The 14,412-nt window shown below is 47.1% G+C and overlaps 1 long non-coding RNA gene across 1 annotated transcript in view; it reads right to left on the bottom strand.

Annotated features, from left to right (window-relative positions):
• Positions 1 to 11,256: 11,256 nt before the first annotated feature.
• Positions 11,257 to 14,412, bottom strand: part of LOC137152903 (uncharacterized) — a 33,731-nt gene continuing 30,575 nt past the window's right edge. The window contains exon 3 of the long non-coding RNA XR_010919648.1: positions 11,257 to 11,381. This is a non-coding gene — a long non-coding RNA (uncharacterized lncRNA). The remainder of the gene's footprint in view (positions 11,382 to 14,412) is intronic.

Raw genomic sequence — 14,412 nt, 5'->3', positions numbered from 1 at the left:
GGGTGCTAAGTCCGAACTGTCAGGGCAAGAACGCACCTATCTTACAATCACAGTCTCACTCCCGGTCCATACCACAAACCCAGCTGAGCCTTGCAAAGCTACCAAGAAACTGTCCCTGCCGAGATACAAATTCATTCATCTGCCCTTTACCTTGATGACAGTGAAAGGAAATCTATTTTCACTTACCTGTCAAAACAATACACACACTCCTGACAAATGAGTGAGTAGAATTTTGCAAGGTTGAATTAGGTGGTGCTTTTGGATCATAAGTTGACAGGTATTGAATTTGTTCTAACTCATTCCATTTTTTTTTGCATCCAAGGGCTTTTAAAAATACATAAATATCCAACATGTGTAAATATAGTTTTACAGTCCAAGGATGCAAAAAAATTGAATAAATCCCGCAATAAATAAAAGGTAAAGACACCATCCTACGCGCTAAATGAAGCAGGTTCCTGTGGAAATTTATGTGATCATATATTTCAAGCCTGCTTCATAATGCGTATATATATATGCACTCTGGCAGGTGGGGCGCTCCACAGCACCCCCTCTGGGGCCAAGCCTGGTACTGTAGGCGTTCCTTGCCTCAATGCCTAAGTTGTAGCGGTAAGCTTGATATCAGTCTACACCCAGTTCAGTGACAACAACAAACTCAAACTATGGCAGCCCACGCATTCAAATACATAAACAAAACCTCCAAGGCAAATGCCTATCTGCAGTGCTTGAGGGCCTGGACCTGGGGTTCTGGGCAATCACTGAGGCACTCTTCCTCCATCCTACAGTCATCCTGCACTGCCCTAAGAAGAAGCAGGTAAGCCTTCTTAACTGGCCTGCTGGCTCCTGATTGGTCAGTATTTCCTCCTGGCCCTTCTAGGCCTCTGGAGGATTGTCTTGTTAGTAACCCAGTCTGAGTAGATTTTCCTGGGAGGATATATATATTTTATCCCCAGGAAAATCTACTCAGACTGGGTTACTAACAAGACAGTGATATATATATTTACATAGCACCTGGCATGTAATAAGGAATTTATAGATATAATATAACAAGCCCCTTCCCCAAAATCCTAAACCAAGATTTTCCAAGCGACTTGTAATTTTCTGTTCCTCAATTTTTGGATGCCCAGCCTGACATCTAAATGGGGCCTTATTTTCAGAGGGTGGTGCTGAGCACTTTCTGATGAAAACCACCCCTTTTAAGGTGTGTCAAAGGGGGCACCCCAAAACAGAGGTGCCCAAGATCACTAACTGCTTCTGACAATCTTAACTTGAGTTCCTGCGAGCATTTAAATCGTATGCATAACTTTACCGGAGTCTCCCAAAGAGTTCATGGCTGGGCATCCTTGCATATGCAGGGTAGTTACTCCCAGTGTCCTGACCAGGGGTGGGGAGTGCTAAACATAACAATAACACTGAGATCATACATAGCCCCAGGGAGGGCAAAGTGAGATAATTACTAGGAATGGCAAGTCAAGGGAAAAGAATAACCCTGTCTTCTCCCAACCAGCAAATTCCATGCTGACAAATGCAAAGTAATACACAATGGAGGGAATAACCTGAACACACATATCCGAGGTCTAAATTAAGTGTAACCACCTGCAAACCTGGGTGTCACTGGAGGCAGCACAATGAAAATTTCTGTTCAGGGTGCAGCAGTGGTAGAAAAATAATTCAAAAATAGCCCAGTGCAAAGACATAATGAATAGATAGACAATCTCACTGAGATCGACTTAAAGCTGTTATATACGCCAATGGTATGTCCACTCCGGAGGGCTGTGCTCAGTTCTGGACTCTCCCTCCTAAAAAAGCATTCAGGAAAAACAAAAATGGTTCCCAAATAGACACTGAAAATGATCCTAGGCCTGGAGAGATTTTCATAGATGGAGACTGAAAAGACAAGGGCTGGTTAGTTTAGAGATGATATGATTAGGAGAGACCTTGATAGAGGTATTATGATGGGCTACACAAATGCTGCACTAGCATGGAAGGGGTCAAGAAGCTGCCCTGGGCCAGAGTGGCCCCGCCCAGCCGCACCTCCAACTCAGGCCAGGACTGGAGGAGGAGTTAAAAAGAGGGAACTCTGCTCACATGGGGGCAACCTTGGGAAGGGAGCCGTCTGCTGAACTTCTCCAGCCCTGAAGCGAGGACAGCCAGCCAACCAATCCCCTGCCCTTGCAGAGGCTTAGTTCCACTGGAGCCCACTGAACACTGATACGCCAGGACCCCTCGGAAGCAAGAGAGGCCCATTTCCTGGAGGGAGCTGCTTACAGGTTTTCCTTTACCTTTCTTTCGTTTAACCCTTTTGGCTGACTATGGTTGTTTGGTGGCATCACAGGGGACAACACAGTCTAGAGGCCCCAGCCAGAGGATGAGCACCAGCCCATTAAAAAGATGCCCCCCCCCCCCACACACACACACACACTACCCCCATCATTGGACTGAGGTGCATAGGCTCCGCACATAGTCTAAGGGGAGCCCTGCTCTACCATGGACAGATCTGTGACAGGTATATGAAGTAATGAATGACAGAGACAAGCTAAATCAGATGATCCTATTTACCTCTTCTCATAGAACAAAGACAAAAAAAGATGCCTGATGAATGAAAGTCAACAAGTGTAGAACCAAAGGAAATGTTGTTACACACATCTATTTCATAATTAACTTTTGGAACCGACTGCCACAAGATATCTTCTATGTACCTTAGAATTTAGATACTTTATAGCCTTCTCATTTTCATAGTGTCTGAGCACGTCACAATCTTGGACATATTTATCCTCACCGTGCCCCCAAGAGGTAGGGGTCGGCTGTTATCCCCATCTTAAGACGCTGAAGCGAAGCACAGAGTCCAAGTGGCTTGCTCAAAGTCACCCAGGAAGTCTGTGGCACTGCAAGGAATTGAATTTAGGTCTCACAAAGTCTATCTAACTGTAACTGAAGCTAAATAAACCAGGAGGATGAGAACACTGATGGGTGAGCCAATGCATCCACAGTTGAGAACATCCACTGTTGTGAAATGAAGATAAAATAATGTACAAAGGCAATTCCTGCCTGGGGATGGAACCCAACTACTAACTGAGGAGTGTTAGGAAGAAATTTCCTCTCTGCATATGTTATTACATGACTGCCCACTGCAGGGTTTCTTGCACTTTTGTCTGAACCATCTGGTTCAGGTCATTGTCACAGACAGGACACTAGACAAGGATATCTAGTCTGATCCAGTGTGGGAATTCCTATATTTCAGTAAATTATCCTTTGGGTCTTGGAATTTTTTAGATTAGAGTTCCAAGAAGTTATAAAGTGAGTAGGAATTCGCTGTTTCTTTCTTCAAGATTTCTCGCACTGTATAATGCATTGCTGGTTTGATGTTGGCTATTTAAATACATGCCTATGAAATGTAACGTTACTCTGAAATTTGCAATTTTACTTTGTGGAAAAAAATGGTACTGTTTTCTGAAGGGAAAAAAATGAAGCCTACTAATGAGATAATCATCTCAGCTGGCAATCTGATTTGGGGCTAATATTTTATTTTTCACTTTGCTCATTTTTTTTTGTAGCCAGAACTTAGATTTTTGTGAAAAATTTACACAAAAGAAAGAAAGGGCAACAGGTGAATTGATCCTCTTCCCACTGTAATCAAAGGCAAAACTCCAGCTGACTTCAATGGAAGCCTTTGGTGTATCCTCAGTTTAGCATCCCTAAATGTATAAAGCATGCAGCAAAACTGACTTACACCCAGTGAAGATCTGGCCCATAGTATGGGAATGAGCTGAACAAAGACCCTCAACCTCTGGAGGGAATGGACTGGTCAGCAGTAATCGTTGTGCTAAATCAATCAGAGGCACTGATAGGTTCCAAAGGGAACCATGTATGGACCTCCGAGGTCCATAAGACAGCAACTGCAAAGATGGAGAGCTGGGTGCACAAACAGGGTCTTCTGGGTTTTGTGTGTGGTACCACTCATTCTGCCTTTTAAGGGCTGCCCATTGTGTAGTGTTTAATAGCTTGTGGTTCATACCCTCTAAGGAACTATTAAGAAGCACTTGATCAGAAAAAGGGGTGGGCCAGATCCTAAACTGATGTAAATCCGTGTCATTCTTTTGAAGTCCACAGAGCAAAACCAGTTTACATCAGCTAAGAATCTGGCCCCAGGCTTTTAAGCAACAACCCACGGGATCGCGTGCTGCAGAACAAAAAGGCAGGATTTGGTAGCACTGGTAAAACATGGTTAGAAGTCTGCTTGCTCCTTCCTTTTTCATGGCTTTGCCCTTTCTTTCCTTGAGATGCAGGTGGTCACCCTGGCTTTAACAGGAAGAGGGTAGGCCCATGGAGATGAAACTAAATCTGCACAGTACACACAGCCTGCACTAAAAGTTTACTCCCTTTCCATTTATCATGCATTATAGCATCTACAAAGGTATTTTCCGGACGGCTGGGAAATGCATCTCCTATGAAAGCCATTGAGAATAAAGCCCCACACTGATAACCACCCCTCTCCCACCGTGTCCATATTAAATGGAGGAGCAGTCATCTGCAATCCATTTGTATGATGGCTGCCCTCTGTGCGAGGAGCAGCTGCCACAGGCAAGATAGTTTGGCTGATGTAAATGTGAATCTCTGCTGACACCTCGTGGTCAAAATGCAAGGATCATTGAGTTTGATTTCAGGTATGCTAGGCCCTTCTGTGTTAGTATCTCCAACTGAAATGTCTGCTGCCATGGGTCCGTGTCCCAAATGTAGGAAGATTCCTGGGTCATCAGAAGATGTTAGATGCACATCTGGAGATGTTCAAAGTGTTCAGGCACCACTTTTACTCTATGTGCTGCATGAAATCCTGGTTCCACTGAAGTCAGTGAGAGTTTCTCCACTGACTTTCCTGGGGCCAGGATTTCATCCTCTCTGTCTGGGTTTCTCTAGACGGTTGTTCTTCAGGGATTCTCTGTGGGTAAACACTTCACAGAAACGTTCCTGGGATCACATATTTCCATGCAGATCTATATGAAAATGTGCGATCCCAGAAATGTTTGCAAAAGACAATAGTCCATAGCTTGCAGCATCCAAATCCAGATGTTTTTGGTGAGAAAGAAATAGATGACCTGGGAATTAAACCCAGGCCCCTTGGCTCCCTTCCAGATGTTCTACCAGCTGCTCACACCAAGTCCCCTCTGGTCAATTACTTTACTTGATGCTTCTAATCAACAATATTATATATGTGATGCTATAAACTTTTGTATTTAATATTAGCTCATAACTCAGCATCCAAAACCAGATGTTTTTAGTGAGAAAGAAATTGATGACTTATCAGAGGATTGAACCCAGACCTCCTGATTAACTTCCAGATGGTCTACCAGCTGAGCTGCACGGCTAAGGGGTTACCTCTTGTTCCCTCTGGTCAATTTCTCTTCATGAAAAGAAAAAAGACAAGGCTTTCAGATCTCCCAACCCAATGTACGAAAACATGTGAGAAAAGTTTGTATAATCACTTATAGAAACAGGAGAACATGTATTTGTGTTGAGGCAACACAAGGAATTGCCCTTTGAGAAGATCATTTCAGTCCCTCACATCCCTTTCCACAGTGCCTTAATTTCCAGACAGTGTTGAGGTTTCATATAGACATGTGACCTGGAAAAGCATAATATGAGATCAACTTGAATCTTGCTACGCCACTTATTCAGCATCTCTATGCTCAACTGTTTAGGTACAAGGCTCTCCGGAAGGCAGCTGTTGGGAGCCCAGTAATATGCATGACATAGCAAAGTACGTCTATTACTAAAGGCTTTAGACTGGACTTCTATGGAACTGGTGCATGGAATACAGTAGCTTTAGATCTAGGGAAATATTACAAGCTCTGCTCCAGCAAAGCACTTAAGCACCTGCTTAACTTTAAGCATATAAATACTCCCACTGAAGTCAATGAGACTGCTCATATGCTTAAGTCCTTCCAGGATTGGACCACATTGAGGGAATGCAGTGCAGGCTCTTCTTCTCATAGAACTGTACTATTGCTGTGGCTTGGAGCCTCGCATATGTTGCTGTAGCATAGATGTATCGATCAACTTGTTCTGGGATACAACATAGATTGCACAAAGATGGGTAGGGTGGGATTAAATCATAAGTGCAAGTCTGGTAAAATCCTTCCACGTTATGAAAGCCAAACCACCAGAGTCATCAATGCCTTTTTCAGCATTAAAAGGGCATCATCCACTTCAAAATCTCATCTCTGTCTAGAAATGTTTGCCCACTATTGTTAAAGGCAACACTGAAGATTATTATCGCTTAAAGAAATTAGATTGCAAAAGAGATCTTTTTCCCCCTTTATCTCTAGTGTTTCTTTTGTGCATCTGAGAGTGCTTTATGAATATCAATGCATGGTTTCGTTGACTAGGTAGTCAGTTTGCGTTCATGTTCCACAGGACACACAGGGAGAGAAACGTTTTTTAACACGGGAAAATATGATTGTAAAAGCGTAAGAATTAGCAGTGCGGACTCAGGGGCAGACATGACCTGAAATGACTTTCAATTCATTTTGTCAATTAATTGACTAGATGTCAAGATGGTGTCTCTTTAACTTAAACTTAATTATAAAAAAAGGAGGATCCTGAATCTGTTTTCGCAAAATTCTGGTAGATGTGACATTTGTGTGCGAAGGTACCAGATTTTTGCTACCATCAACAAGGTGAGCTGTTTGGCCTGAACTCTATCAAAACTAGGCCTGGTCAAAAAATGGAAACTCTGTCCCACGGTAAATCCAAGATTTTAAATTTTGGTTTCATTTCAATTTGGAAAGTCAAAATCTCACAATTTTTTGCAAATATCCCAAAATATTTCATTCTGACCCTATTGAAATGTCTCAATTTGACTTTATCACTTCAATTTTTATTGTTACATTTATTTTCTGTACATTCAAAATAACAAAGTCAAACCTACACATTTCAATAATTTCCCATAGAAAATGTCAACAACGTCGGTTCATTCCCATGAAACATTTTGATTTTGGGAAATCACCATTTTCCAGAACACTGTTCCATTGGAAAATTTTCGACCCGCTCTAATGAAAACACCCTCCCAAATCCCACTGAGCTGCTTGAGATCATACATCTTAGCAAGTGTGTGTCCTGGGAGGAGAGGTGAAAGAGAGAGGAAGCCTGCTTGGAAGGGGTGATGGAAGAAAGGGCAGACTCGGGGAGCTTAGAAGAAAAAGAGACCAAGACAAATACCAGCATGAACAAAAGGTCAGAGAAAAGCCCATTGTGACCACATGCCTAAATCCAGCTCACTTAATCAGTGACTCAGGCTGGGTGCTGGGACAGATCACAGGCAGAGCAAGGTGTGAGTTGCTTAGTGACACAACATTTACTCTTTTAATAGTTACAGAAATCGCAATGGGCATGTCCTGTGAGGTGCTGAGCATCAATGAGGTTAATGAGAATTGAGGCTACTCGGCATTTCATAGGTGCACTCAGCACCTGGCAGGACTGGGCCCAGCATGAATATAGTGCAGACAGCTACACTGTCTCAAACAGCAGCAATGTGACTATAGTTATGGGGGCAGACATGCCAGGATATGGCTGACACAGCCAGTGACGGCAAGAGAGAGAGCTAACTGGAGTCCACTGGGGGAAAAAGGAAAATGTTTAGTGTAGAAAGAATGACACAGCAAACATACCGACTGAGTCAGCATGTGAAGTAGACCCTAAAGCCAGTGGATACACGGGGCCATCCATGTGGGACAGAAAGTCACTAGATGGCTCCCAGAACATTGAGTCTGACTTCCCAGACCAAACTCATTGTCTGCACAGGGAATATGGTTTCAAAGACACGGTGAGCTTGGTTCTCCTAACACTTACTGGTGTACCTCTATTGACATCAGTGAAAAGACTCCTGATTTGCCTGATATAAGAGATTTTAGCCCAGAATCCCTTAAAAAGTTACCCCAACAGCAAAGCATGGCAATGGATTCATAGTCAATGGTGCCTTTCAATTTCCATTGCTTCTACTCCTGACCTTGCCTGACAGATGCCAGTCAGACTCAACTTCTCCTCTTTCAAACAAAATCAAGTCAATGGAGCTATGCTCAAGTAACACCAGCAGAGAATCTGGTCCTATATTTTGACTGGTATACCTCGACATTCGTTGAATTCTTCTCTCCAAAAAGAGAGAGAGAGAGAGAGAGAGAGAGATCGGACATAAGGAAGTTGTAGAAGAGTTGACTCACCGCAGGTGCACTCTCTCATGACTGGGCATAGCATAGCAATGTTCACCTCTCCAGCCCCACCATCATCTGCCTCTTCTCACAACTCAGACTTCGGTTCAGGTCGTGTTTTAGTCCCACCCTTCCCAGGGTAACAAAGTCCCACACAACAAGTGTCCAGTGTCCTTACAACAGGTCTTTGGTCCCAACTCTGGGTTCCATGGTTCTCACATTCTTCTCTCTAGGTTTTCAGTCACCTTTATCCCCTTCTCAGGGGCCTCACGCCACCCTCCTCGGTGGCTGGGAGGGGAACCCAGGCCCGCCCACTACAATGGGCTCCAGGGAGCCTATAACCAGCAGCCAAGTGCTGCTCTGGCAGACTTCTTGCTGCTGTCTCCCTGAACTACTTCCTACCATAGTCTGTCAGCAAGCCTCTCCCACAGCCTCTCCAAGTTCAGCCTTCTTTCAGGGCCAGGACTCACAGCTGTCCCCTGGAATCCCCGGTCAAAATCCCAGATTAAAAGCACAGATTGAATCTCCAACTTCCGGCCTCCTCAGGCCTGACCTTTCATCACGCTTTGTCCCTCCCCTGAATGCCTCTCAGGGCTCTCACCTGGCGACTGAGATGCTCCCCTTTTATCATGGCTCACCAGCAGCACTTGCGCCATCCCCGTGGCTGCTCCTTGTCTCTACCGGCCTCCTGCCAGACTCCTCGCCTCAGGAGAGGATCCCAGGGTCAACTCTCCCTCTGGGCTTCCTCCTTGCTGCTCCAAGCCTCTCAATTCTCCAGTGCCAAGCAGGGGACTGCAAAGTTCTTCACTCTTTCGCCCAGCAGCCCCCTTCTGCTCCCAGCTACCTCCCTTTATAGCAACCACCCAGCCTGGCCTAATCCGTAACTGGGCATGGCTCACCCTCCAGGTGCAACCAGATGAATGAATGGGCCTCTCACACTCCAGTTAGCTCATTCAGAGCCAGGATAGGATATACACCCCATCACAGAAATCTCTGTAGGTCCAGTGTGCACCCAGTCAGTAGCGTGGTCAAATGGTTAGAGCAGTGGGCAGCAGCCTGGACTCCTCAGGTCTAGTCTCATTTCTGCCACTGACTAACTTGCTGATCTCCCGTTGCCTCGTTTTTGCTGTCTGGTAAAATGAATATGATCATTCCTGTCTCCTAGGGGAGTTGTGACTCTGGGTTTATTCATTGTTTGCAAAGCTCTGTGGGTGCATCTTCACTGCAGAATTAACTCATCACTTCCCTTGCAGTAGCCTATCACTAGGGCCCGACCAAATTCACCGTCCGTTTTGATCAATTTTACAGCCAGGGGATTTTAAAATTGGTCAGTTTAATGTTTTCGGGTGTTTACATCCGAAAGTGCAGCGTGGTGTAACCGTGGGGGTCCCAACCCAAAAGGCGGTCGGAGTGCGGGGGGGCTGGGGGGTGCACAGCTGTTGTAGGGGAAGTCATGGAACTGCCATCCTTCCTTCTGCCCTGCTGCTGGCCCGGCACCCAGCTCTAAACCCAGCGCCACCGCCAGCAGCAGCGCAGAAGTGAGGGCCGCAGGGTATGGGAGGGGTAGGTTACAATATGCCTGGTTTTCCCAGCAGTCTCCTGCCCGGACGGGGGGTGAGGAGGGTGTGACAGGTCGAGCAGTGGAGCTTCCTGCAGCCGAGGGAGGTCCTGGAGGTGGGTCCAACCTGCCCCGGGAGCAGCCCCTACAGAGGAAGAGGAAGTCTCGCCCCACCCCAGCCCTGGCCAGGACTAGCAGCTGAAGCCTGGGCAGGGTAGGAGCCCCCGGCTGGGTGCCAGATTTCACAGGGGAGATCAGATTTCATGGTCCGTGAGGCGTTTTTCACGGCCTTGACCGTGGATTTGGTAGGGCCCTGCCTACCACACAGGAGAGCTTGAGTTGCTGTAACACGCTGTGCCCACACTGATGCTCTGCTACTGGCTGGGTCAGAAGCAGCAAATAGGTGGATTGGCAAGAAAAGACCCCTGGCCTAGGTGAAGGCCGGTGTGGGGAATTGTGGGAAGGCACTGGCAAACTTCCAGCCCTCGACTGTTGTGTCATGGCTCTAGCCCCCATCCACACTAACGCGGGGTCTTGTGAGCAGCTGACCAGATGAGCGGACTTGAGGTCATGCCAGCCAACTTGTCTTGCTGCCACCACATGTGAGGAAGGGGATGTTATGTGCGGGTGGGTTCAAGTTAATAGCTGTAAGACGTGGTAATTCGCTAGTGAGGGCAAGCCCTCTGAGTCCCGCATGCAGAACGCACAACAGAAATGCACACAATTATCCAGATCTTCTCCGCACCCCAGCCACAGCGTTTACCCCTTTGCTCCTGGCCCTTTTGTCCACCTTCCTCCCCGTTATACATCGGTGCTAGGGTTTCCGCAGGTGTCAGCGGGACGCTAGGTCACAGTGAGCAGGTCTCCATTTGCTGAACACACCGGCAGGAGTGAAGCAGTGCCAGCAAACTTTTTCAGTTGCCTTTGGAGCACGGCGCCTTGCAGCTGATTAGCATTTTGCCCTCACCAGTTCTTCCAGACTAATCTGCTAAAATTGTTGCAGGAGCTGGAAACATGTGGATAGTTCAGCCAGCCGGAAAGACATCAGCAGACTTTGAGAGCGAAATCATGCTGCTGGTAAACTTTGTTAGCATCCGAAGGCAGGCAAGACCCTGTCCAGCCTACGCAAAGACCTCTGTTGCGCTCAGTCATTCAAAACCCATTAACAATATGTTTCATTTTTTTTCTTCGGAAATGCTGCACTTTCCTCATCCGCTCTTTAGGTCTGAGGGATTCTCTCACTGTGGGGTACTCTGCAAAATGACGATCCCGCCAGACCTGAGGCTCAACTCTCTGGTGGTGTTACTCCATTGAAGTCAGTCTTCCACAGCAGCAGAAAATTAGGCTCTTCTTCATCTTGGCCTTTAGATTGCTTTGGGCCGAGGCTTTGTTTTCCTCAGGCACTGACCTGGAAATTGGAGACTCACCTCTTCTTTGGTGGCCACAAATGGAACAAAGTATTTTTGAGCAATAGGATCAGGGACGACACCCCCAACTAGACTCAGCTTCTGTATTATGGTCAGGTCCGTGGATCAGCATAGGCCTGCTGCATCACTATGTCTAATGATCACATTTCCAATATTCCTTGTGCTGTCTGACAGGTTCTTTTTGTTTTTCATTAGGCCCTTTAGGAATATAAGAAACACAGGATGTTGCTCTACTAGATTAGACCATTGTTCATCGAGATCAGAACGCTTCCTACAGTAGTGGCCATACCTGGTGCTTCAGAAGAAGGTAAAAAGAAAAACATACCTAGCCAATTGAGCAATGCTAGGAAAAGGGACTGTTTCTTCCTGACCATCAACACATGATCAGCTGTTGCCTTGAAGCATGAGATCTGACTGTCCCGGTGATGCTTTGGGGATTAACCCATACCAGGGTTGTGTCACCACCTGCCCTGCATGTCTTAAATGTTATGCAGCTGTGGCTCACAGCCCTGACCCCAACAGCCAGCCTACACGCATTCAGGTCACATCCTGGCGCCCGCTGCCCAGTTACCTTTTTTCAGAGTGACCCCAACTCCCTTCCAGTGCCAATTTGCCCCAAACAGTCTGCCCTGTGATGTCCAACCCTCTCCTGGAACACTCACAGAAGTTACTAAGTTTGTTGCTCTTTGAAAGAGTCAACACACTGCAGCTCATTAATGTAACTGGGCTTTGACAAACACCCTTATTTCAGTCACAACACTTAACTGGTTTACCGAAAAGTAAAACAGGTTTATTTAACAAGCGGACATAGGATTAAGTGATACCAAGTATAAGGAGTGATGCTAGAAAGTGTTACAAGTAAAAATACACTTCTAAGACTAACATTTAATTTCAGCAAGTTACAATCGTTGAATAAGCTCAGTTCCCAGAGGCTTCAACCCCTGTGGTCGAAGGACCCAACATTTTGTGATTTCAAGAGCTCTGGCCCCTTGAAAGCCACAAGTTATGGATAACTTAAGGGTTCACTCCTCCCTCTTTACAGTCCACTAAACCTTTGAAGTGTATTCTCTTGAAACGTATCCCAAGGTAAAGTTCACTTTCCCTGCCTGGTGTGGATGCTATGCTATCTGTGTAGACTTCATGCTGTCTTCTCCCCCACTGGTGATTTTTACCATGCAAATGATCTTTTCCTGCAAGCTCCAATATTAATGAACCACCCATTTAATTTGGCCACACCTGGTTTGAGGTGTTGGCCTCTTTCCTCTGTCTGGAGAAAACCTGTTTATCAATTATCCTTGACATGTCTGGTTTAAACACATTTTAGTCACCTATTTCCAGCATATACGTCTCAGGTCCTTTGTGGGTTTACCATACATACATCATGCAAAAATATTAATGATCAGTGAGTTATTACATGCCACCTTTTAGGTAACTATCAAGACAACAATACTTTAGATGTAAGGAGTATGTCAGGCCTGACAAGCGTTTCTCTTACAGAGACGTGAATCCCCAGCGGGTGTCGATGTCACAGTCTGGTAGGTGCCCATCCCCTGCTGGAGATAGTCCTGGAAGGGATAGCAGAGGGGTGCAGGCACTGGGCAGGAGGACACAGTGGGAGAACAGTGGTGCAGGAAGAAACTGAAACTGAATTTAAAAACTCAGTGTGAAAGCGGGAGATGGCACTTCAGAGATAGGGTCTAGTTTACATATAGCCCAGGCCACATACGGTCAGTGCCTTCCCGACAGCGGTGAGGGGCACCACATCTCACCCAGGACTACAGGTCCTCTTGGCGGGCTCAGACAGGCCAGATGCATGGCTACTGAGCACAGTAGGTCAGAAGATCTGGTGACTAAGGCTGGATGGGCTCAGCACGGTGTGCCGGAAATAAGGGCCTGCTCCAAAACCAGGTGATGTCAGCGTAAAGACACCCACAGACTGCAGTGGGCTTTGGCTCAGGCCCTGTCCCTGGTAAGATCAGTGGAGGAAGCAGTTGCCGCTCAGGCTCCACCTTGGCCAGCAAGGAGAAAAGCACTGAGCTGTGTCCAGCCCCTGGTGACGTTTGCTGAGGAGCTGGTTCAGCAAAGGTTTGTCTGTCGATCTGAGCAGCGGGTTTTTTCTCCTTCAGCTAATGAGGCTCCCCCAGTGGGCCTGCAGCCTGGATGGGAGCAGCTGGAGTTGCTAGCACGGCCACGCTACATGACTGGGCTGCAGACCAGAAACACAGAGGCAAAGCTGCCTGCCCATATGCTTGCTGGCACTTCAATGCCTTGCTGGCCTGCACTAACTTCCCTGGCGTTGCTCTTCTGAATGGCAGGCCCTGCGGCTCGCGCTGCTTGGCGCACAGCAAGGGGAAGGAACGGGGTTTTGGGGGAGAACTCCAGCCCCCTCGTCTGTCATGCACTGTCTGCCTTTCCTACACGGTGCTGCTGACATCTCCTGCAGACGCTGCTACTGTCACCGCCCTCGGTGTTGCCCGCTGCCCCGGCGGCAGTCCTGCATCTCTGCAGGTCGATATTTGCACTTGCCCCCTCCCTTCCTTCTATCCCATCCCGGGGCACGATAACGTCGGAGCCACGGGGATAAGAATCAGAAGATGTCCGCTCCAGGCACAAGCCGCATAAACAAACAGACTTGGCCCTTGTGCAGCTAGATCATATCTTTGCAATCTGTCCTGAGTAAGGGGCAGCCTGGAGCTGCACTGCCCAAGGGGAAGACTGGAAACTGAGTGTGCCTGTATCACGAGCCATGCTGGGCTCCTACCCAGAGCCAGGGCTCCTCCCATTCCCTGCAGTCCCCCCACACACTTGCTCGTAGCAAGAAGCAGCCCCTGCTCTGGCCAGCACAACCAGAGCCATAATCTAAGCAGGGCAGGTCTTGCTGTCCCTTGTTCCCCTGTGCAGCAGGATCGTAGCTTTCATACGAGGGCTGCAAAGCTCTGTGCAAACAATTCGGCTCTGCAGTACACCTGTGAGGCAGGGCAGTCTGACCCCATTCCAGAGATGGGGAAGTTGAGGCACAAAAAAGGATAAGTGAGGTACCGGAGACCAACCAGCAAGTCACTAGCAGAGCTGGGAACAGAAGGAGAGCTACCACCGCTTCCTGTGCTCTAGCTGTGTCTCCACTCTCCCACTTTGATTGAGAGAGACCCACAGTCTTACAAAACACTGCATGGCCTTGTTTAGATACAAGGAAATACTGTCCTCAGCTGAAGACAAGAGTCCGCACAGG

Source organism: Emydura macquarii, unplaced genomic scaffold (genome assembly GCF_026122565.2).
Source record: "Emydura macquarii macquarii isolate MOO-44397 ecotype Brisbane River unplaced genomic scaffold, CSIRO-AGI_Emac_v2 contig_1230, whole genome shotgun sequence".
Lineage (NCBI taxonomy): Eukaryota > Metazoa > Chordata > Testudines > Chelidae > Emydura > Emydura macquarii.
This window is presented reverse-complemented; position numbering and strand designations above follow the sequence as displayed.